The 22,334-nt window shown below is 42.3% G+C and overlaps 1 protein-coding gene across 7 annotated transcripts in view; it reads left to right on the top strand.

The window, feature by feature from the left end:
• The first annotated feature begins 8,956 nt into the window (after positions 1–8,956).
• The window catches only part of mef2cb (myocyte enhancer factor 2cb), a 106,263-nt gene continuing 92,885 nt past the window's right edge, over positions 8,957–22,334 (top strand). For 6 of the 7 annotated variants that reach the window (XM_023978490.2, XM_023978489.2, XM_023978488.2 and 3 more), the window contains exon 1: positions 8,957–9,194. The gene's annotated coding sequence lies outside the window, so the exon portion shown is untranslated. Of the gene's footprint in view, positions 9,195–19,276; positions 19,619–22,334 lie in introns of those variants that run through there. The other variant, XM_023978487.2, reaches the window with a different exon arrangement.

Genomic DNA, 22,334 nt, shown 5'->3' with positions numbered 1-22,334 from the left:
TAACTGCTAGCTAGCTAACGCTTTAGTATTCTAGTGGCTATAGTGAGTCATACTGTGCTCATTCTAGCTAAAAATTGGCAGTGAGTCTTCTAACTAGCTAGTTAACATCTATTCTAAGCCTCTTGGCTCAATATTAGCAAACCCTATTCCATACAAAGGTCACTGCTACCCATCCCAGGGTGATCCAAGCCTAGCACTCAAAACCCCAGGTTCTTGCGCTTGCAGTTCCATGATTTCACGGAAGGATTTTCACCTTCGATGCATAAATTGCTTGGAAAAGAAACGTCCTCAGGTATCACTCAATGACCTTGAGTCCTGTGAGCACTGTAAAACACTGACTAGGGCAGATCTGAGGAGGAGGCTCAAACATACCTCTGTCTTGGCCTCCCCTTTCACCTCTAGGCCACAGCTCCCCACAACAGATCCATGCTGGGGCGAGGTTATGGATAGCTTCGAATCCCTCCCCTCACTGTCTGAGGACCTAGTGTCAGAGGAAGACAAACTAGGGGATGACTTGGATAACGACGGTATGAATCTTGTGGGTCTCCTCGACTTTGTGATTTAAATGTAGGGTGAAGACTCTGTTCTCCCACCCTATCAAGTGCCTAGGTATCCCTGCACCCAGAACAAGGGAGCTACTCTCCCCCACTTGGAGTTTGGGCCTTTTGATGTTTGCAAGTTAGCTGCGGCCAGACTTGGCATTGAGTAGCCGGCTCCCTTAGGGGGTCAGGCCTTGGTAAGGGACCTGTATGATGGGAAGACACTCTCATAAGGTATGGCCCCTGTTAATCAACTGCTTCCCGCTGTCTCAGGTCGTAAGAAAGGCCCCTAACCAGTAAGATCCTTGCTAGGGATTCCCAATTCTGACTTGTGCTCTGATATCTGCTTCACTGATTTCTACTCTCGTAAAAGCCTGGGTTTTCTGCACGTTAACACTAGAAGCGTATTACCTAAAATGGATCAATTGAAAGTGTGGGTTCACAGTTCCAATCCAGATGTGTTGGTCATTACTGAGACGTGGTTAAGGTAGAGTGTTTGAAATACCGATGTTAACCTTTCTGGTTATAACCTTTTTCGGCAAGACAGATCTTCCAAAGGTGGGGGAGTGGCCATCTTTACCAAGGATCACCTTCAGTGCTCGATTGTCTCCACCAAGTCTGTCCCCAAACAATTTGATTTGCTGGTTTTAAGCATTCAACTTTCAAATAGCTCTTTGTTGACTGTTGCTGGGTGCTATCGTCCTCCATCAGCACCGGCCTGTACCCTATCTGCCTTAAGCTCTCTCCTTGCCCCTTACACAAAGTCTGAATTTGTCCTGCTAAGTGACCTAAACTGGAACATGCTTAAACCACCTGACCAAGTCCTAAAGCAAGACTCCCTAAATATTTCTCAGATTATTACCAATTCCACAAGGTATGACTCCAAACACCCAGAAAAGGCTACTCTTCCTGATGTTATCCTCACAAATAATCCAGATAGGTATCAGTCTGGTGTTTTCTGTAATGACCTAAGTGATCACTGTTTTATAGCCTGTATTCGTAATGGCTGCTCAGTGAAACGACCTGTCCTAAATTTGTTATAGACACTTGCTAAAAAGTGTCTATAGCTAACTTTAATGAGCAAGCCTTCCTTCATGAACATGGCTGAGCTCTTTAATCACCACTTCATTAAGTCAGGATTCATATTTGACTCTGACATGCCTCCTTGCTTGTCAAACATTTCCTCATCTCCCACCCCTTCTAATGCGACCATTCCTGATGCTTCTCCCTCTTTTTCTCCTGCCCTGCTACAAAGTTTCTCCCTGTAGCCAGTCACTGAGTCAGAGGTGCTAAAGGAGCTCCTGAAACTTGACCCCAAAAAAGACATCTGGGGCAGATGGTTTAGACCCTTTCTTCTTTTGAGGTTGCTGCCCCTATCATCTGACCATTTTATCCTGTCTCTCCTTTCTGGGGAGGTTCCCATTGCTTGGAAGGCAGCCACGGTTCGTCCTTTATTCAAAGGGGGAGATCAAGCTGATCCTAACTGTTATAGGCCTATTTCTATTTTGCCCTGTTTATCAAAAGTTTTGGAAGAACTTCTCAGAAATCAACTGACTGGCTTTCTTGATGTCTGTAGTATTCTCTCTGGTATGCAATCTGGTTTCCGTTCAGGTTATGGATGTGTCACTGCAACCTTAAATGTCCTCATTGATGTCACCATTGCCCTTGATTCCAAGCAATGTTGTGTTCCTATTTTTTTTTATTGACCTTGCCAAAGCTTTTGATACGGTAGACCATTCCATTCTTGTGGGCCGGCTAAGGAGTATTGGTGTCTCTTAGGGGTCTTTGGCCTGGTTTGCTAACTACCTCTCTCAAAGAGTGCAGTGTATAAAATCAGAAAATCTGCTGTCTCAGCCACTGCCTGTCACCAAGGGAGTACCCCAAGGCTCAATCCTAGGCCCCACGCTCTTCTCAATTTACATCAACAACATATGGCAGTAGGAAGCTCTCTCATTCATCCATTTGCAGATGATACAGTCTTATACCCAGCTGGCCCTTCCCTGCATTTTGTGTTAAATGCTCTACAACAAAGCTTTCTTAGTGTCCAACAAACTTTCTCTACCCTTAACCTTGTTCTGAACACCTCCAAAACAAAGATCATGTGGTTTGGTTAGAAGATGCCCCTCTCCCCACATGTGTGATTACTACCTCTGAGGGTTTAATGCTTGAGGTAGTCACCTCATACAAGTAGATAGACCATACACTGTCCTTCTCTCAGCACATATCAAAGCTACAGGCTAAAGTTAAATCTAGACTTGGTTTCCTCTATCATAATCACTCCTCTTTCACCACAGCTGCTAAACTAACCCTGATTCAGATGACCATCATATCCATCTGCTAGATTACGGAGGCATCATTTATAGATCGGCAGGTAAGGGTGCTCTTGAGCGGCTAGATGTTCTTTACCATTCGGCCATCAGATTTGCCACCAATGCTCCTTATAGGATTCATCACTGCACTCTATACTCCTCTGTAAACTGGTCATCTCTGTATACCCGTCGCAAGACCCACTGGTTGATGCTTATTTATAAAACCCTCTTAGGCCTCACTCCCCTCTATCTGAGATATCTACTGCAGCCCTCATCCTCCACATACAACACCCGTTCTGCCAGCCACATTCTGGTAAAGGTCCCCAAAGCACACACATCCCTGGGTCGCTCCTCTTTTCAGTTCGTTGCAGCTAGCAACTGGAACGAACTGCAACAAACACTCAAACTGGACAGTTATATCTCAATCCCTTCATTCTAAGACTCAATCACGGACTCCTTTACAGACAGTTGTTGCTGCTCTGCTTGATGTATTGTTGTCTCTACCTTCTTGCGCTTTGTGCTGTTGTCTGTGCCCAATAATGTTTGTACCATGTTTTGTGCTGCTACCATGCTGTGTTACTACCATGTTGTTGTCATGTTGTGTTGCTACCATGCTGTGTTGTCATGTGTTGCTGCCTTGCTATGTTTTTGTCTTCGGTTTCTCTTCATGTAGTGTTGTGTTGTCTCTCTTGTCGTGATGTGTGTTTTGCTCCACAGGAAGCCTTTTGCCTTTTGGTAGGCTGTCATTGTAAGTAAGAATTTGTTCTTAACTGACTTGCCTAGTTAAATAAAGGTAAAATAAAATAAATACAAATAAATAAATAAATAGGGGCTCCCGTATCCTGGACATGCAAAATATGGAGGAATCTGGGTTTTGCAACCCCCCACAGTGGAGCCGTCACTGGCCGACCATCTCAACCATCGCATGTCTGCGATATGGGACTTGGCCATATGCCAATGTGATACATTGAAGCAAGTATTTAAAAGAGAACTTGGTGTTACTGCCGTAACCCCGATTCTCTGATAATATGAGTGAGATGTAGCATCGCATTTCCCTGCTTGCAGGAACGCAAGGAATAGAAGCATGTTCGAGAATAACCAGAGGGCGGGCAGTGGCGCCTTATAAGTAGGGGATGGACTCACCTCACTTGACACTCAACCTGTCTTTCTCCAACAGACGTTTTGTGATTGGTTCTTCCCCGATTAGTGATTCTAAGCATTTCCCAATGTCATAAATCTGGCTCATGTTATCATAGAACTGGGATTATGACATTATCCCTACATTTCAGACACACTCTAGATTTACAAAAGTTGATGTTAGAATTTGCCATAGTAATAAACAGGGGCAATATGGATCCTCCTTCTTCCCCCCTGCCTGAGGCAGAGGGCCTCTTGGACAATTAGAAAATAAGAGCTCACACTAAAGAGAGAAAAATGGGGTAGAGAATGTAGGAGAGGAAGAAAGAGGGTTCTGGAGATCGAGAGAGGGGGAGAGCCCTTCAGAGTGACCGCCAACTCCCTTGACGTGTAGAAAACATACATTTTGATGCCTGGATGTTTATTTTATTTTACATATATATTTTTTATATTTAACAACTAAATATTGATAGTTTTTAAAACAATTAGAAATGTTGTATTTTTTGCTGCAGTATTTTTATAACTTTAAAATGGGTACATTTTATTCGTCAGCATACTCAATTTAGCATCAGTCTCACACGTCTACCGCAAGTTCAACAGGCAAAAGAAACCCATAGCATTCGCTTCATGTCGTGTGTACTGTAGGTGCTGAATAAAGAGTTAGCCATGGCACCAGTCATCATCCATCTTTCAAAAGAGCCAAATGGAAGGGATAAAGTTTCAGTCAAAATATTGTTTTTGGACTGAGGTGTGCACACTCCCTCGTGCCCTCCCACTTCATCTCTTTCTTCTTTTTCGTTCGTTCTTTCTTTCTTTCTTTCTTTCTTTCTTTCTTTCTTTCTTTCTTTCTTTCTTTATTTCTCTCACTCTCTCTCTCTCTATGTCTCTCTCTATATATATATATATCTATATATCTATATATATATATATCGTTCTTTTGCTTTTCCTGTGCTGTGTTTTATCAGCCAATGTCACAGGGGCCTTCTCAGAAAACCAACAGTGCTCATCAGAATAGGTCTTCTGAGGAGGGGTCTGGTTGGTCCATGTTGAGCCAGGCCGGGCTGTTGGGGCTGCCTGCGGGGAAGAGGTATGTGCTAGGTGGTGATTGTGAGCCGCGGTCTGCCCTCTGTCTCCAGGGCCGAACACACACAGAGAGACTTTGTGTGAAGCAGAGGGCTGAGAAGACACGCTGAAGTCAGCTCACGCCACACAGAGCACAAACGCAGGAAAAACACACCGCCACCGCTGARCCCCCCCCCCCCCSTCTTTCACACACACTGTACATACGCAGATGTGCAGACACACACACACACAAACACACACGTCACGTAAGGTAAGGTAATACTTTATGTTACAGCTACAGTGCCTTCAAAAAACTAGTCAGACCACTTGACTTTTCCCACATTTTGTTAAGTTACACTTTTTCTAAAATGGATTGAATATTTGTTTTTCTTCTCAGCAATCTACACACAATACCCCATAATGACAAAGCGGATTTTTTTGTTGTTGAAATGTTTGCAAATGTATTAAAAATAAAAAACAGAAATACCTTATTTACATAAGTATTAAGACCCTTTGGTATGAGGCTCAAATTGATCTCAGGTGCATCCTGTTTCCATTGATCATTCTTGAGATGTTTTTACAACTTGATTGGAGTCCACCTGTGGTAAATTCAATTGATTGGACATGATTTGGAAAGGCACTCATCAGTCTATATAAGGTCCCAAAGTTGACAGTGCATGTCAGAGCGAAAACCAAGCCATGAGGTTGAAAGAATTGTCCGTAGAGCTCCAAGACAGGATTGTGTCGAGGCACAGATCTGGGGAAGGTACCAGAGAATGTCTGCAGCATTGATGAACCCCAAGAACACAGTGGCCTCCATCATTGTTAAATGGAAGTTGTTTGTAACCACCAAGACTCTTCCTAGAGCTGACCGCCCGGCCAAACTGAGTAACTGGGGGAGAAGGGCCTTGGTCAGGGAGGTGACCAAAAACCCGATGTTCACTCTGACAGAGCTCTAGAGATCCTCTGTGGAGATGGGAGAACCTTCCAGAAGGACAACCATCTCTGCAATACTCCACCAATCAGGCATTTATGGTAGAGTGGCCAGACGGAAACACCTCCTTTGTAAAAGGCACATGACAGCCCGCTTGGAGTTTGCCAAAAAGCACCTAAAGACTCTCAGACCATGAGAAACAAGATTCTCTGGTCTGATGAAACCAACATTGAACTCCAAGCATCACGTCTGGAGGATATCTGGCACCATCCCTACGGTGAAGCATGGTGGTGGCAGCATCATGCTGTGGGGATGTTTTTCAGGGGCAGGGACTGGGAGACTAGTCAGGATCGAGGCAAAGATTAACGGAGTAAAGTACAGAGAGATCCTTGATGAAAACCTGTTTCAGAGTGCTCAGGATCTCAGACTGAGTCGAGGTTTCACCTTCCAGTGCTCCCCATCCAACCTGACAGAGTTTGAGAGAATCTGCAGAGAGTAATGGGAGAAACTCCCCAAATACAGGTGTGCCAAGCTTGTAGCATCATACCCAAGAAGACTTGAGTCTGTAATCGCTGCCAAAGGTGCTTCAACAAAGTACTGAGTAAAGGCTCTGAATACTTATGTAATTGTTTTATTTCCATTTTTTCAATTGTATACATTTGCAAAAATGTCAAAAACCCGTTTTTGCTTTGTCATTATGAGGTCATGTGTGTAGAATGATGCGGGAGTGGGGGACTATTTAATACATTTTAGAATAAGGCTGCAACGTAACAAAATGTGGCAAGTGCATGTGGCATGTATCATGCCAATCAGCATTATACAATATTTACTCACATGCATTAGTCAGTCATGAACCCACAAACCCGAAGCGATGGACAGAAACATAAACACAGACAAAAGAGGTAGAAGTACAAATGAATCAGGTGACGCTGAATCAGTAGCTCTCAGCCCGGCCAGCCAACAGCAGTAGTGATGTTATAAAAACATACATAAATCCAGCCGGCCTTCCACAAATCTGTCAGTGGTTTCATTATTATTGTTCATAATTACTTTCATTTGCTGTTGATGATTTAACGATAAAGCAGCAGAAAAAAAAGAGAAAGAAAACGATGAAAAGAGTTTTCAGGGGAGGCGCCATGCCGAGTTTCCTATCGATCTTCTGTCACCTTGTCTTCGACAGAACGCTTTGTGTTCCACCTCTGCCGCAGCCTGCAGTCTCTAGAGCAGTGGCACGTACATCCAGCCACACCCTCTGTCACACACACACACACACACACATACATACATACACACACACTATCCTTGTGGGATAGTTTCCCTCACCTTAACCGAACCCTAACTTAAACCCAAACCCCTAACCCTACATGTAACTACTAAACCTAAACCTAACCCCTAACCCTAACCCTACATGTAACTCCTAATCCTAAACCTAACCCCTAACCCTAATTCTAATTCTAACCCTAACTGTAACACTAAACCTAACCGCTAACCCTAAAATAGCCTTTTCCTTGTGGGGACTGGCGAAATGTCCCTACTTGTCAGAATGTTCGTTGTTTTACGATCCTTGGGAGGACTTCTGGTCCCCACAAGGATAGTATAACTTAAACACACACACACACTATAAAACACAAAAATACTCAAAGAAACACATTCTCACACATAGGGCCATGGTGTGGACAGACAGACTCTTCAGACAGGCCAGACAGGTCCTTGTTTAAGAGGGACAGTATGTTTGCTGGTAGCCCTACTAGCTCCTGCGGTCCAGCACTGTACACTGTACCAGGCAAAACTGCCATATAGTGCCAATCCCTCTTCCTCCTCCTCCACCTTGCCCAGACCAACAGACAGACAGCCAGGTCCCGGGGCTCGGTCTCCCCTCGTTGGAGCAGACTCCTGTGGGGAGAGAGACAGGGGAGAGAGCTCAGGATCAGGCCTCCAAAACCTGGCCCAATCACGGCGGGGGGAAGCCCCAGCCAAAACCAAGACGGCAGGACACCAGTTAGTGTTTGCGTGTGTAAAGGCATGCGTGTGTTTTGTACTCTCTGGGAGTATGCTTTGCCTTGCAGACCAATGGAGAGAACATACACTCTTGAACACAGAGAAGCTTGTAAAAGTTTGTAAATAATATTGTTTAATTCCTGTGATGATTCAACATCCTGGAGTGGTATTGTTCTGGACTCATATGGACTCTACCATACATTAGTATAAAGATTGTAGACAAAGAGATCCCCTCACTTAAAAAAACAGATAAGGGAATTTACATTGTCCAGAATAAAAAAGAAACAATATAACAGGATCAGATCAATACTAATGTGTTTGCACAAAGACAACCGCGTGATTCCCTAAACATCAGAGGATGCCGGTGCTCCAACCCAATCTTTAATAACAGTGTCCCCCTTTTCTGTTTATGAAAAATATTCATCCATATTTCACTCATATTTCCAATATATCACCCCTCATATAATATTATCCATCTGTACATCAGTTTTATTGATTTCAGTGGAAGCATGAAATAATATAGGAGTACCATTCAATATTGTTAGATTTTGAGATTGTAATATTTCCTCACTGGAAAATAATCACGTAAAAAGAAGTTCCTCTTCTGAACTCTTCTTTTATGATTATTTAGTTGATACTAAGGCAAATTTCATTTCTTCAACTTTCTTCTTGCTGCTTTGGATGATTTTATCAGGTATTAATTTAACTGTTTCCTGAATTTTGTGGTTATTTAAAAAAAAAATAGAAGACTGTAATTTGTTTTATTTTTTGTGCCCCTTTATTGGACGGCAATATTATTTTGGGGGCAATAATCTAGCGAATATATGCCACCGCTGACAAAGGTCTGGGTGTCACTGATCCCTCAGAGGGCTAAATATACTCAGGAGTGACTGAGGCAGGTGGACCGGCTGGAGGGGAAAGGGGGACATGGGGTGGGGGTGGGTGGTTGGCCAGAACAACTCTTGAGTTCAGTGTTTGAAAGAGATCAGGCAAAACACAACCCTAAACTGGGGTTTCTGTTCAAAGCCAGCTGGTCTGGCTTTTATACATGCAGGACATTTTTTGTTTTATTTTTCACTTTTTCACTTTTTACTCTTCTTTTACTTTTATCTCTAACATGTATCTCTTTTTTCCCCACTTGTGACTGTTTGATTGAGCTGGCCTTCAATTGGTTCTGTAGGGTGATACTTCCTGGAGAAGCAAAGAACGGCACGGGTGAGTTTACAGAGCACAATCCCACCTTCCCCTTTTCCTCTCCATGGTGTACTGTAACTTTCTGCTTGTGGAAAAATCAGGTTCTGGCAGTGGTACTCTTTTTTTGCCATAGAGTGGATGATGGCATGTTCCAAGCCACCAGCAATAAATCTGTCAAACAACTAACTCTCTTGTAATATAGTCTTCGCATATTGTTAGTAAATTATTCATTTTGACTTTATTGAAAAGTGAAACAATAATTTTGTTGTGTTTATCGAACCCATATGGACGGACAAGGGCAGATAATTGACGCTGGGTTGTTTTACCTTAGGTACTTACACTTAGTGCGTGACAGAGAACCAAGTGGAAGGAAAATCTTAAGGGTTGAGCAACGCTGACGTTGGAGATCGGGCAGTCGCAAACAGCTGTCGCCAATCACTTCTGTGCGAGTGAATGGCCAATCGAGGCTCCTGTAGCTACATATGTCTACTTTTTACATCTCTAAGGCATGACAAAAGGATTGACTTTCTAAAGAACTTAATAATAATAATACTGTGTTGTATTTCTTGTTTTAATTCTTCAGTCAGTTTGGGTTATTGATCATCCTAAGGTTAATTGCTAATAACACCTCATTGCGCTCTCTGAAATCCTCTGTGAGTGAAAAGCGCCTGGCTTCAACATGCTGTTTTCCTTACAAATGGCTTACACCTGCAAGGTAGCTACCTAAATGGCTGCTGCAGACTTCAATATCAATTTTTGTCACACAGATTAACACTAAATCAGATATTACACGCTGAACTGTGAAACAAAGAGGAAATGTGTCATATTACACCAACTGAAGGGAGTTGATATTGAACCAACTACCTCTATGAAGGCAGGGGTAGACAAATGTACTCAATAGCAGGCAAACATCCTAAAACAACCAGGAAGAATTCCATATACAAACAAAAGTTTAGTTAGATTTTTATGGATGCTGAATGGCTTTGTTAAACTTTTTCTTCAGACTTTTGATTTAAGGAAGTCATGGTTGTATTGCCGATTGGGCATGTGGGAATGTTCTGGGAGCCTAACTTAGAAATCAGTTTAAAGACAACTGTTGATGGCCCATCAGCAGGCAATTCAGTAGCAGTAATATATATTATAACAATGTAATAATATCCATAATAACAATAATAATAATAACACAATTACTGCAAATGAACAAATGTACATTTATATAATGGTATACATTGTACCATTCTTATTTCTCCCACCAAGATGATTGGGTTAACCCAGAGTCATATAGAGTATTAACCTAGAGTCGATGTCCGTGCCCCCGCGGATATCGAAATTAGCATATTATAAAAATCGCCACAAAAATCTGTCAGTTTAAGCTAGACATATCTGTATTCTTTTGCATCAATCAACTGTTTTAGGACATCGCATTTCCGCATCGGCAGTGAAAGGTGACAGAGCTAGAGCGATGTTTGTCAGACCATGAGACATCCCGAAAATCGGTCTTCTCACAAAACCGTCTTTAGTGTCCGGACGGTTTGGCCTACAAACTATGGAAAGATGAGACTCTCCCTCTATGGAAAGATGAGACTCTCCCTCTATGGAAAGATGAGACTCTCCCTCTATGGAAATATGAGACTCTCCCTCTATGGAAAGATGAGACTCTCCCTCTATGGAAATATGAGACTCTCCCTCTATGGAAATATGAGACTCTCCGTCTATGGAAAGATGAGACTCTCCCTCTATGGAAATATGAGACTCTCATGAACACTATGTGGTGTTTTCCATTTTGCTCTACGATCCCCCACAAACGTCTTGGGAACGTCTGAAGTTGGTACAGATGATTTTCCATCAAATACTTTTTTCATATAATTTTTTGATACTTCAAGGGATCTTAAAATTCTAAATCAAATAGAAAAATGATCATTGGTATGACCTTCTTAAAACAATTTCATATAGCTTAGTAGTAGGTTTTAGGCATACATTGTGAGGCACAACCTTTTTTCCTCTTAACATTAACCCTGAAGAGAGGAGACATCTCTTCAAACCAGTTTACAATAATCGCTCTTCTCTTACAAACTTTTTTCCACCAAATTCCACCGCTTTGATCGGAAGCGGAGTTGAGGAGACCCTCTCTGCAGGGTGGCGAGCTCTCTTACGCAGGCATCTCTCTCCCTTTGAACCTCCAACCACCACCCCCATCCTGTCGCTTCGCTACCACCCTGTACCATTTCCTGTGTCACTTTTCTGTACCTCTTGGAAGCTTCTCACAGTCTTGATCCACTCCAAATTGACCTTCTATCAGTAACGACAAATTATGCTTATTGTGGGGTCAGTAGTACACCTGACAATCACAGCAAAAAGATAACCGTGTGTTTAGGTCTTTGTTTGTATCTAAACGTGGCTACCTTGATTACAGAGATTAGACTTGAGCACATTACACTGGTCATTTTATAAGTCTGGTGCAATCGATATGCTTGTTTGGATTTACATTAAGCCTTACGTAGAAAATAGATTGCGGAGAAAGCGGGATCTATAGGCGTCCATAGCTACTGTTGTGTTTTAATTGCTCTTGTTATATGGCTTTGCAGTAGTTGTTATTGTTATGCTGGATATTGCTGATCCGGACGCCATGATCTTTGGATACACAAGCCATGTTATCGTAGAAAGTGCATTTCATATTCAAAATAAATGATCACTGAACCAAGACGTATTATACACATGGAAGCAGTTTCATCGCAAAGGCATAGAAAGGACAAGTATCTTTGTTCCACTGTAATTGCTTGCAGTAAAGGGCCTAGTATTTTTTTTCCTTCCTCTTCTACTCGCTTTATTATTTCATTTCAAATTTCCACGTCCCAGCGGCAGTCAGGCCTCGTTTATGAAAAATACCTTTCCAGTCTAAGTCTACCCCCCTGAGCAGTGTCGGTGCCGTTTGTACAGTACGCCGCTCGGTTTCTCTGCCGCCCCTATAGAGTGCCAGTGCACTGGGGCTGCCTAAATCTACAAAACATTAATGGTGCTCGCACTACGCGAGGCAGCAAGCCTTTTGATCTGCAGCTAATCTCAGTGGCTTGCCTCCTGTCTGATGGCGTCTGAATAAGAATAAGTGTGACGCTGGAGGCACAGAGAGATTTAGACGCCGCCTCGCGTCTGCCACACTGTGTATTCCTTTGCCGGGGGTCGCCGGGCCTACTGGATCATGTTAGAGCTGCGTTTCACATTAAAGCACATCGACTTCCATTTGCTTTGCTTCACAGCTAGACGTTATCAGCGTCAGTTGCTGTATGTGGGAGATACATGCTGCGTAGTTCTGCCGAGCGATGTTAAGTAGTCAGGAGAATGGGTGGAGGTCACCGCTGCTGTAGGTAGTTGTGCTGTGTAATGGTCGTCATGGGAATGATCAGTTCTATTCTCCCGTGCCCAGACCTCATGCCCTCATTTTAGGCCCCAGCCTTACTGATGCACAAACAGCTGTACCACTTTAACCTGGTGGTCTCTGAAAGGCCCAAAGCCTTGCGTATGGACTGACCCTAGATAAGGTCTGGGTACAGTATTGAGAGGTCCTGGAGCCCAGGCTGAACAAGACCTAGGTGGAAGGACATCCTTGTCACGCAAGTGGCCTGGACTCTCAGTTCTCATTTGAATAATTTATGATTGGATTTTTTCCCCCCTGTATCGTGCCAAAGGAGTAGGGCAATATCGCCACAGGGCCCATCCCCACTCACACACATACTGCACTGTACACCCCCTAACCTATTAACCAATTCTGTTACACCACTCTTCTTCTGCCCAGTATACCAGCTCTTATGGTGCTAAAGCAAGGTGTGCACTTGTGTTATGTAAGTGTATACATGTACTGTACACAAGTGTGTGTGTGTGCAGCATGCCTAATTGCATGTATACTTCAGGGGCAAATATATCATTTTATAATATAAATGAATTCAGCAGCTGGTGAAGAGCTTTCAGACTGTGTAAACTTCTTGTAGATGCTGTATAATAACAGCTCAAACTACAAATGATGATCATGTCAGATTCTTAAATATGATTTACCTTACGGCAGTAGGATTTATGTTAACAACGACAATACTCTACCTTGATCGTTTAAATATTCACATTATGACCATGACTGCTGAAATGTCAGATCACGTGTGTGATCTTTCCACTGCCACAGGGTAACACACAACATCTGTCAGGTACAGCCTCTGCTCAGCCTCAGGAAACACTGGTTGGCACCCCTCCACTGGAGAAAGAAAATGTTACGTTGGCATCCCCACTATACAGGCTCTGTTATAGAGGGGCTGAAACAATAAAATAACTATGCCCGTTTTCTGAGCAGTTAGGAGTGAATTACTTTCCAGCCATTCAAAAGGAGGAAAAATCATTAGCGAGGGAGAAGCTATTCTTTTTTCTCACATGAAGTCATCTGGAGACAAAGGGAACTTTGAGTGAAAGACTGAAATGTAGAGTGAAACCACAGCAATCCTGCGCTCTCTGAAGAGAAGAAAAGAGGAGTTTAGGAAGCAGGGACGACTGTCCCTGTCAGCATTTGTAATTTTAGCAGCTTGAAGGGCTACAGCAAATGGAAGTTTATGTGAATATTAAAACTTCATGTATTGATTAAATATTCAGCACTATTAATGAGGCTGTGTGACGCTATCTACAAAGGAATGTGTTCTTAATATTTTACAATCCATTGAAACAAAGATGTAGCAATGACATGTATACCTTCCATTAACAAGAAAACTGTGTGGGATAATATAATTTGTAGTTTCTCGTTAGATAGTTGAACAATGAGTCATCATAAGTTTCACTGGCCAATGCCACGCATAGCTCATTTGCTAAGCCAAATGAATCAGCTGAATCAGCTTTGACAAGGGTCTATGGCTCCCCTATAGACAGCACCTATAACTGCATAATAACTCAACATACAGTGCCTTGGTCTCCACATGGAGGATATAACAATACTTTGAGCTTTCAACATCAAACCCTGGGAAACCCATATGATTATCTTATCATTATTTGAATAATGAATGAGTTTATCTACATAATGACCAGCCAAGTCTTGTCTTGGAGCGTATGTTTAGTAGTGAACAGTTTGGCAGAGCAGGGTAGGTGGTGGTTATCTCAAGGTGAAGACCCAACACGTCCACAATGGTGGCCTCACCCTTCAGTACCAATAGCAGTAGTTCCAGCCAGCGAACACAGTCAGACGACCGTGGGCCTTATTCTTGTGGGGTAACAGAAGTGTCAGGCGGAATAAAGGGAGAGCTTGTCCTACTGCTTGTGCCTCATCCATAACGTGTCAGAGGTGTAGTGTTCGATCCGCTGTTTGAACGAGACAACATGCAAGTTACCAAAAGTATCTCCCACGTGGCGAAGCTCTGTCACGATTTCACCACTACTTCACCAATCGTCAAGCAAAAGTTGTGAAAAACCTTCCCGTGCACTTATGATAGTCAGTCGACTATGTCGAATGAATTAGACATCTAATAAGCTTTTAACATTGAGAAGTGCAATTGTGAACATGTTACCACTGTATGTGCATTGCGTCGTGGTATTGTAGCTTTCGGCCTACAAAAAAATGTAATTATACATGCCTCACCCAGAAAATTGCCTCTAGCTAAATGAAAGCTCTTTAGGACTTTATGGGGGAAATAAAATAAAGTACTGCCACAATGAATAGGGAAAAAGACTGGATCTCTGCATTGTATGGAGGAATATTTTACAGTGCTCTTGATCCACTGCTGGTGGGGGGAATAGTGAGGGGGTCGGGCAGTAAAAGAAAGATAGTAATGCTGGTTGAGCCCTGTATTGGCCTGTAGGTCTGGGGGTTACGCAGTACAGTATAATCACCATGTGTCTCCTGCTAATGTTACACTGCTTCTTTGGGTGAATTCAGTAGCTCAGGCCAGAGAGGGTGACTGGAAAACCACTAGGCCGTACTGAACCATTGGTAGTTCTGATCCATTAGTAGTACTGAACCGTTTCTCACTTCCTGTAGAGAGGGGAAAAACCCAAACCAAAACATATTTAGATATTTTGCTGATACTTGATTTTTCGGACTTTTCAATTCCTACAGTGTACACAGTGAGCGCCACACAACCTTTTCATAATTCACCACATGCAAATGCACTTGGTTGCACGATGTTGTCAAAAATCTCACCCTGGAAATGTGGGAAACTATTTTCATTGTGCACAGAAATATATATTAAACACAATTGTCTTGCATAAGGGCATATGGCATCTGTTAATTAAAAAGTGGCTTTCTTTCCGTTGCTTTTCTAATTATACTGTACAGTGGTATCATTCTACAACTGTAATTACTAATGATATTGCCTTCAGAGTTTCATTATGGGCTTTATTAATAAGGCAGACAAAATTATATGTAATGTAATGCTTTGGATCACTTACACAAATACTGCAGAAGAGGGGAAGAGAAAGATCCTACAGTGTATGTCTTTGATATGCACTATCTTTGTCTCTGAATATTCTCCTGTGCACTGTGCAGTGAGTATTGTATTGGTGTATCTTCCATGAGATCAATATCCAGTACATATGGTGGACTGATCTAGAGATCTCTGGCACTTCCGCTACTGTTTAAGCACAGTAACGGAGATTGTAGTGTGGTACGCAGAGACGCACGCGCGCGCACACACACACACACACACACACACACAACAAAAACACACACACACACACACACACACACACACACACACACACACACACACACACACACACACACACACACACACACACACACACACACACACACACACACACACACACACACACACACACACACACACACACAAACAATCTATCAGACCTATGGATCCTGTGTGAAGTTGGCCTGTAGGTCACTACAATGCATTTGGCCTCATCATGTAAAATCGAGCCAATGTCAAAATAACACCTGTCTCTCTCCAACTCATTACGGAATAGGAGACAGAGAGAGACTGTTACACACCAACAATGGGAAGCCTCTTCAAATATGTCACAGCAGCGCTAAGCTGATTCTCTGGAGTGGGACTGAGTGCTTGACAACCTTATCAACTGTGACAGGCAGATTGTGTTTTCACATGAGCATGATCGACAACAGATTACACCTGGCCTGGGCTGTTCCTGTTTGCCCAGGAAATGTGTTGGTGTTTACAGTGCTCTTATGAAAGGCAGACCAGCTCCCTTTTTTCTACCCATTACAAAAACACACACACATCAGGCAGCCTATTATGTGTCACATGCTATAAAGTCACTGCCAGAGAATTCTTTAAACACGATCTGAGTAGGATCAATATCCGTGACCGCACTTGTGTGTTTGACTCACAACCAGTCGTCGTTTTCCTCATCTCCTCTATGCACAATTCATGCCAAACCTCATGAAATTGCATTCGACCAAAAGCCTACAGTGTGTATATACAGAGTGACATATTTCAAATTGCATAATCATTCTGTGCAAACAGTACATTATATTCATGTGACTGTCAATTCCCTTAAAGTGATAAACATGTACAAGTTGGGAATTTCTCATAATGGGGGGGGACAAAGGGAGGGAAGCCACAATATAAGTGTGTCATGATGGGACAGTGGGATCCAGGGGCGGGCTGCATGTCATTTTATGGGAAATATAGGTCTATATGCTGTTGTACACAAAATAGTAAACTAGCCAAATCTTCTATGTCGGGCCATGTTAAAAGCAAAGGAATGCTGTATATTATGCTCCGCGACCCTGCTTCAATTAGATGACATGACGCATTACTAGGGGAATTAGATTTACTCAAATACGGTTAGTTGATTAACGGACAACATTCAACATTCCAGTGGGTGGCAAGATAAAAGAGGGTGTAGGGGTTGCTATCAGCGTGCCATAAGGATATGTCAGGCTAGTTTAGGATACTAGCAAGTCAATCTATTTACAAGGCAGGACAAAGACTATGAGGAGAATGGGAGATGAGAAGATGTAACAATGTCCTGGAACTGTTGTTCACATGAAAACAGAGTGGCACAACAATGTCTTCAGATTTGTACCATTTTGTCAGTAACTGTATACCCACAAGACAAAACAGACTCAGTTAGATGTGCTGACCCGATCAGTCTCACGCCTCTCTGCAATACGATCAGTGCTATAATAACTCAATCCCTATATAAAGTTATCCAATATAAATTATATGATAACGTTACATACACATAGTGTTTGCCAATGACGCAGAGCACGGACTATTTTATCACTATTTTCATACTGTCCAGAGGCCATTGACTGTGCAGCCATAGTGACATCTAATTTACAACACCTTCGCGTAAGTTCCGTCATTTGTGTGCGTTGACTCAGCAAGTCTCTTTACCGTAGACTCCTCCCTCTAGATCCTTGCCACTTCAGGTCACCTTTCCCAATAATTGTATACGTTCAATATAGTCATTGCGTCTCACACACACTCTTCTGTAAGTGACTGGTTTACCCAGGATTCTCCCAGTCTGATTACCATTATCATCTGATCTCTCCAAGTGCCAACCGTTTGAAGACGACCTCAAACACTGATGGATTCTGATGAATCACTGACAGACTTACAAACAACACACACACCACAAAGGTGCACGGAGTTTGACGACTGAAAACGAAGGAATGGCGAATGTGGTGGGTACGATCCCCCATGAATTGTACAGTCTGTCAATCCGTAGCAACCCCCAACACACGACACAATGAAAATACACGGCGCCACCCTGTGAGCAAGGCACCACAAATGATCGTCCTAACACTCAGATTCAACCATCCTATACAAAGTGATATGATATGTTAGAGTTACTATGTGACCTGTGTGTGTGTGTGMGGGGGGGGGGGGGGTCTCACGGTTTCAGCATGCTGAGCTTCACGGCCTGCCATTGATAACTGTCATGTTTTGCGATGGGCCTACTCTGTCTAACACATTCTAGCCTATCAATTATTCCGGGGTTTAGCCAGAGGAAATGTGATTAAAGATGAAAGGGTCACGTGATGTGAAGGTGGTATCCCGAGTTATCGGACACCACAGGCTTCAGTTGCAGGCAGTAATGTCCGCCCGTCAAGCAGATTAGCAAGCGTGATTTATTTATGTCCGATTTCACGTTTCTCCTTTTTTCTCTGACTTGCCTTGTATTGTACTGAGGTGGAAAGGTCTGTACAGGGGTTAATAATGCTAAGCTAGTCTATGGCCAGGTAGACTTTTGACACAAAGGGGAAATGAAGATGCTTATTTTTCCAACTACTATTCAAGAAACTTGAGGCTGAGATGCATATCATTTGAATATAATAGAGTCCTGGTATTACCAGGCCTATCTGGGATCATCTCACAAATATGTTTGGCTCCTCTGTCTTATCTGAAGAGGCATGCTTGCTGTTTTTATTGTAATCTTCACACTAATAGAGTGGATGTTTTCAAATCATTTGGTTGGGGGATAACACTTGCTAATTTCCTCATGCTTACTGTCTGTGTCAGGCCTTATCTTGTGAGATAACTGGGGCCTGGAGAATGATTGGCAGATGCAGGACAGCTCTTGTAGATCCGGAACATTGCATTTTCTCACAGAAACATTTACTTATGCAAAGATCTTGAATGTTTTTAGAAAATATCCTTTGACAAATTGAAACAATATATTATTATTATTACTATTATTATTATTATTATTATTATTATTAGTAGTAGTAGTAGTAGTACTGTGGTTGTTTCATCTAGGCCTATAGGCTATGCTACATCCGATTTAAAAAAAAAACTGATTAAAGTCAACTATATTTAGCGCTTAATTAATGTCAGTGCGTAAAGTTAATAGAATATATTACAAGGACAACAACAACAGTTTGGTCACTTGAATTTGATGTAGTTGAAAACGCACCCTCCACGGTTATTTAGATAGTCGCATAATCATACACTGACAGTCCCTTCACAGTGCTTAATTGTCTGTCCTCTTGATCAGGTTTGAGATAGTAATGCATTTTTGCTAAGCCTCTTTCATTAAAGTAGTTGGGAAATGTGAGCCCGCCCCCTTTCAGGAGTAAAACCGATTATTTCTCCTCGCGCTAAGAGAGGGTGAGGGAGAGACTCGACCAGGATTGTGGGAGCGATCAGAAACAGCCCTCACAACATCATCAGCTACAGACGTCCACGGCTTTAACCGTCCCATTCCTTTCGCCGACACATCACTGGAGACCAAGCAACCATCCTCACTGTCCTCAAATACACTTTCAGACGAGAGACCGACTAGTTTTTTGTTGTTGTCATTTTAGACACAAATAGGCGACTTTTCGGCACGGTTCTTTTTCATGTTGCGTTCCTGCCCGTGCTGGATTTAAGTGCGTCTTTGCGAAGTCCATCCTTGGCACGCAACGGCTTCCTCAACGCTGTCATTCGGCCGGACGACACAGCCGGAGACTGCCTGTGGTATCTCGCACTTACCGGACAGATTTCATGCATAATAAAGTGAGTAACGTGCTACTACATCTATAATATTTTTTTTTGTCATATCCAGAGGACACGTTATATCTCAAGCAGCAAGGGCTCTTTATTTATACTCGTATGTGTCAGTTTGACATCACCGGTACACTTGAGCGCGATTTTGAAGCGCGTTGCCTCCTAACAAACTATACAACGTAACCATGACCATTGTACCTCCAGACCTATAGGCTACACGCAGCAAAGTAGCGTTTTACGGAGTCTATTTACGAGAGTCAAGGTTTGTCTTGTGGTATTGTTTGTGTGCTTTGACCTTGAAGTGTTTATTTCCCACAATATCGCAACACCGTATCAACAGGCGCACAATGGGCTACTAGGGCGACTCATATTCTCGGTATATGACTTGTATTATGTAGTATTTAAAAATGATTACTCTGAAATATTCGTATAGGCCTATTAGTTTCAATATATGTACCGGTAGTCGCGTGTGAATCTACTGAAGCCTATGCATTTATAACGGGTCACAACCCAGAATAACATTCACAATTTCTGCGGGTCCCACAAATTAGGAAAGTATGGACTGTTAATAATTAAATAATTGTAGGCTTATATGAGCGGCTCATTTTCTAGGTTAAATTCAACTTGTCAAAAGTTAGGCTTGTATTAGATAAACGCATTTTACATTTCGACAAAGTTCTCCAAAGAACTCTGAATGAATCCAACTCAACATCACATGCTTTTCTGGCATATTATCAAGATGAGGGTTAGTTATTATACCTTACTGTTTGTTTAAACAGTGTACAATAAGTCACATTCACACCTGTTAACTTACATAACTGCCGGGCCAAATGATCCAGCTTCCCTACTGTATTTATAGGTGTAGTTTCACAGTCTAATAAAATATCCAGTCAGTCCATGTGGAATTATACTCAGTCTCTGGAAATTAATTAATGGTGCAAAGTAAGGCTCTCAAGCAATGTAGCTAAATTGTGGAGGAAAGATAGCTTATTCTGTCAAACTGAAGCTTGTCTGTCTTCTTGGGAGTTAAGGAAGATATAGTACGTGGCCGTTTCTACCCATCAGAAATATACGTCACTTATTCAGCTGTGTATAGTGTAGATGGTGCTTGTAAATCAGGGCTCTATATTAATTGAATAAATATATTTAAAATATATATTATACATTAAATATATCGATATTGATAGCTTTCGGTACAGTAGACATGTTCTGTTAACTTTTTTCAGACCGTTGTCTTGAAATGTGCCCATCTCTTTTACCAGGCTAATTTGAGTTTGTCATAAAGGGTGGGACAGGGAACGCTACCTCAAATAACCTGTGGCAATTGCCATTGCTTTTAAGAAATGTAAAATACATTTGCATTCATATTTTGGCATAGAACCCCTTATAGATATTTGCACATAGAGTAAGGCATGTCTCACATGTTAGATTGTGGCTCTGTACTTTTCATTTCTGTTACCATAGGGAAACAGTGTGTATAGGCTATAGCTAAGACTGAGTGTGTCAAATGCAGATCGTATGCACACTATAATTGTATTCACTCGTATATTTAAGATGAATAATATAATACAACTTTTTATATGCTACTATAAATTAGTATCATGATTTGAGATGCAAATGAACTATTTACTCAATGTCATGATTTCTGCAAACTATTCAACTTTATTTAACTACTTTTTTTGTGAAAAGTAATTGAGTAAAGGACGTGATTGTGAAGACATCCTGGAAAAGTACAGCCACATCCAGAGGCATTTAGTGTTCCTACCACCTCTGGGTTGTTTTGTGACTACTGTAAATACAAGCACAGCTCAGTGCAAGGCTAATGTCTCTGATTTTATTAGTTATATTAGCTTAGTTAGATTTCAGTAAAGTGTGATTTGTTTGGTTGATATTTGAGGCTCCGTTGTATTTTGGATTACTCAATGTCCTTGACTTTCTGTTGTGAAATACTAGAGGTGAAATTGTCTTTGGCAAGGAGTAATGTACGTACGCTCACGCCTATACTCTACTCTTTCCCACCCCCACCATCAATGAAGTTGTTCTGTGTGTCGCTCGCCTGTTGCTCTCTTGGGATTGAGCGCTAGGTTAATCTGCTCAGAGGGAAGGTGAGCGCTCGCATGTGGACACACGATTACACACAGAGGACTCTCTCAGCCAAGCTCTGTAATCTCAGAGACACACACATACTCTCTCTCTCTCTCTCGCTCTCTCCCTCTCTTTCTCGCTCTCTCCCCGACGCTGCTTTGTTTCTCTTACTCTTCTCAGACCTGTCCTTCCTAACAAATCATTGGGGATTTTGGCTGCCGATTCACAAAACCAACAGTGACAACACGCTCTTACCCTTCTCACAAAGAGGGATTAGGGGGTCACGTGTCACTCTGATTGGCCAGCGCATTGAGCCAATTGTCGGGGCACGTTGCCGTACACCAGGGCCTCATTAAAGCTTTATTCAAGGGAAGGGACACCTTTTGAGCCAGGATCAATGCTTTTGCGATAATCCCAAAAAGTAGCTTCAGCCTCCTCTGAGTGGCCAGTGTAGTTATAATTTTGCTTTGTAGTAGTAATTTATGAATAAAGAGAAGATTTACTGGTTGATATTCAACAGCATGACCTGAGAGAATTCAGCTCACTGTTGGCATTCAGTGAAATAAGGGAATCTGTCAAAGAGTGCTTGATTTAAGGCGTACACTAGCATGCTCCATAAACTCTAAAAAGGACTGCTAAA

This window comes from Salvelinus sp. IW2-2015, linkage group LG33, assembly GCF_002910315.2.
Source record: "Salvelinus sp. IW2-2015 linkage group LG33, ASM291031v2, whole genome shotgun sequence".
Taxonomy (NCBI): Eukaryota; Metazoa; Chordata; class Actinopteri; order Salmoniformes; family Salmonidae; genus Salvelinus; species Salvelinus sp. IW2-2015.
Note: the sequence above shows the minus strand (reverse complement) of the source record. Positions and strands in the feature narration are given on the sequence as shown.